The sequence below is a fragment of the Galeopterus variegatus genome, unplaced genomic scaffold, assembly GCF_000696425.1.
Source record: "Galeopterus variegatus unplaced genomic scaffold, G_variegatus-3.0.2 Scaffold12373, whole genome shotgun sequence".
NCBI classification, from domain to species: Eukaryota; Metazoa; Chordata; class Mammalia; order Dermoptera; family Cynocephalidae; genus Galeopterus; species Galeopterus variegatus.
In genome coordinates, this window is record NW_007738484.1 from 12,154 (window position 1) to 15,597 (window position 3,444).

General features: G+C 52.8%; 1 long non-coding RNA gene across 1 annotated transcript; it reads right to left on the reverse strand.

The window, feature by feature from the left end:
• Positions 1-770: 770 nt before the first annotated feature.
• Positions 771-2,420, reverse strand: LOC103581108. Its single transcript, XR_549629.1, has 3 exons — positions 2,196-2,420; positions 1,279-1,465; positions 771-965 (listed from the first exon to the last, which is right to left on the reverse strand). It is a non-coding gene; the product is annotated as an uncharacterized LOC103581108 (long non-coding RNA).
• Between the last annotated feature and the right edge of the window lie 1,024 nt (positions 2,421-3,444).

The following is a 3,444-nucleotide window of genomic DNA, read 5'->3' on the forward strand; positions in this document are numbered from 1 at the left end:
TCCCTTTCTTCACTTGGGTGGAAAATTAATTGCTTAAGACCAGGATGGGGGAGATGTGGCTGGGCAGCGGAAAAGACCTAAAAGGGCTTTAGCCAAAAGTAGGGTAAAAGGGAGCCACCATCTGGTGTCCCCCCCACCCCCCAAGCTCATTTGAGCTTAGGCTTCACTAGAGAAGTACAGTGTCTGGAGTGAGCCAGGCCAGTCAGGTATACACTCAAGAGAGAAACACCATCCATCCACATTTGCCAAGAGCAACTAGGACAGGCTGAGAGAACTAGGGATGGTTAGTGACAGGAAAAAAGGATGTGATAATGATATTTAAATATTGAGGAAGAGAAATCAGATTTATGGCTCCCAAGGAGGAGGACGAAGTTCAGTGGAGTCAGACTTCATTTTCAATACCGGGATGCACTGTGCAGCAAAGTTGTCCATAGATAGACTGGGCTTCTTCATAAAGGAGTATGTCCCTTTCATTGGAAAAGTCTGAATGTTTGATGGAATGTTCAAGAGATTCAAATGTTGCATATGTGGTTGAGCAAGATGATAGTCATAGCCTTTTACGGTTGATACTAATAGTAATAGCTAACATTAATTGGGCACTTACTATTGGCTGGGAACAGGGTGCTCAAAGTTTTATATACATTACTGTTATTGCTACGATCTTAGAGGTGAGGAAATGGTCTCAAGGAGGTGAAGAATGTGCCCAAAATCACAGCATTGAAGAATAAGGACTCATTGGTGAGTGGGACTAAAACTCTAACAGGTCAAGAGAATGTCTAAAAGTTGTTTAATATGGACATTAGAGGGCTGGAGTGGAGTTGAATGGAGTTTCTTCCACTGTGCTGCAAACAGCAAGGACAGGTGCTTCCTGTAGTTTCTGCATGGGACCGCGCAGCAGCAAGGCCGGCCAAAGGGGGCCCAGAGCAATTTAACAGAGCTGTCTTCTTCAGCCAGGTGGAATTAGTCTACAAAAGAGAAAAAAAAAAAATCACATAGATATTCATGCAATACAATTTTTGTTCAGTTTAATAGTTTTCTAGATAATTTATACAGAGAATTTTGTCAAAACTACCTATCCATTCGACTTTTGAATTACAGCACCTATAGGTTTGTTTCTGATGCCTATGCAATTGGAGAGGAATCCTTCATTATTCCCTGTACCCACAGGCAATATTACTTCTCTGTATTTAACAACAGAACAGAAAGATTTGGAGTTCTTTTATATTTTATCCAGCTTTTACGTTGTTGTCAGTGGGAAATTTAGTTTGAACAGCTCACCCAACACTCTTGGAAATTGGAAGTTCTTCCAAAGATGTGAAGTTCCCACTCAGTTTCAAGTCCCCTCTTCTAGAGTGTGAGCTCCAGTTCTGTAATCAGCACACCCCCAGTTTAGAGGTTCTCTGGTCCTTTTCAGTTGACCCCCTTGAACTGAACGAGAAAGGAGGAAGAGTCCCAGAGGTGGATCCTGATGACCAAGAGCACAGAATTGGGGACGCTCAGAGGGCCTGCTAAGGACGTGGCAGTGAGCGGGACTGAAAATGAAATATTTGTGAATAATGCTCAACAAACAATAATCACTCCCGAAAGAAAATTCAGGCGTGGAGACAGACTGAACAACTCAGGGAGCCAGAGCCAGGACTGGCTGGAGACTGTCACTGTGCTCTGAGGCCGGGGCAGAGGGATCTTATCCTGGGAGGGGCGGGGAATAAAATGGGAAGTAGGGATGGGAGAAGGGAGTGAGAACCCCGCCCCAGCCTTGTGAGCACGTGGTGGAACCTCAGTGCTGGGGTTTGGTCACCTGTCACCCTCAGCTTGACACTCTAATGTGCTCAGGCCTTTTGGGGCACAGCCCATCATTCAAAGGGCTTCCAATCAGATGGTGTCACGAACCAGGGTTGTCCCGAGGAGCTTGCAGGAAAAAACGAATAGTAAGATGGCACAAGCCCCTTTGCTCCCTGCCTCTGGTGACCTGGCTGAGGCGGGGCTCACTCCGCCACCCCGGGCTCTTTTCAGCACACCGAGCTCTCTCCTTTGGGCCGGACCCCTCGCTGAATCGGTCAGAGGTGTGCGGTGGAAGCAGGGACAGAGGCCAATCCTGGTTGCCCCAGGAGCCCTTTGAAATGCAGAGCTGCCCTGGCAGGGGCCACCCGAGTGGCAGCTCGCGGCTGTCCCGTGGGAGGCTGCCACGTTCTTACCTCTCTGGCAAGGCCGGGCGTGCTAGCTGGGACTGTGATACACATGTGCTCAGAGCCAAGCGGCCGGTCTCAGAATTGGGTCACCTCAGAGAAGGGCGACGAAGATCTATCCCGATTGCTGGGATCGGATTTCGTCCTTCCTTGTAAAACCCAGCCGTGCCCCCAGCCTCTGCCAGCACCAAGGCGCTCCTTTGTGCTCGCGCTCCAGAAGGCCGGAGAGCGAAGTGACAGGGGACGCGGCGCCCGAGCTCCCCAGCCCGCTCCCTGGGCGCCGGCTCCGGGGGGCTGTAAGGGGACAGGAGGGGTCGGCGCCTCAGCAGTTTGATCTTCCTGGCAGGCCCTGGGGCCGCAGCCCGACTTTCCCAGGGGCAGCGTCTCCCTGGCACAGCTCCGGGCTGCAGGGACGCCCTCCCGCGCCCGCCCCGTCCTTCTCACTTGTTTTTGTGCTGACGCCGGAGCAGCCGCTCTTGCGTTTGAAACACGCTGTGATTCAAAGAAACCCCAACCCAGTTATGCGACAGGCGCGTGCTGCCCTCTACCGGTCCCCGCAGGTGGCGCCCGGGCTCCCGGGGGACAGTCGCCCGGGCCTGCCCGGCTGTCGCCTTCCTCTGTCCCCTACAGCCTGCCCTTTGCTCTTCCCGGGGGGAAAGATGTCAGAAGCCAGGCGACGTTGGTGTGGCTGGCTGCGAGAGAAAAACGGTGCAGACCTGACATAAGCGGCCGCCTCTGGTCCGGGAGTGTTTCTCGGACCCGCGACCCTCCCAGCCTAGGAAGCGGTTGCTCGTCTGTTCCCCTGGCGGCCTCTAGAGGGGAAAGCACCTCGTGTCGCAGAGGCCAGCGTCTGTCAACAGCGCTGCGCACACACAGGGGCTTCCTTTTCCTGCCCTGCTGGTGACGGGGTGCGGTGGCCTGAGACTCGCCTCAGACGTTCTAGCTGGAGCCCGGGGAACCAGCTCAGATGCCAAACACAAACCTCTTGGAAAAACATCTGCTGGGTTAATGTTTGAAGAACCCGAAGAAATTGGTTGGACATAGTCCAGTTCTGTTTAGAGAGGAATCTAGGACTTAAGGAACAAAGTTCGTAGGTGTGGGCGGAAAACCTAGGAAACGTTTTATTTGGGTAGCTGGGAAGCGTGTCTCCAGCAGTGATGGAAAGAATCTGGGAGAGGAAGGCGTGTTTCCCCCACGAAGCCTGCATCTGGCAGGGGGAGACCATCAGGCCGCGTGTGAGTGCTGCTGCCCAGCAGGA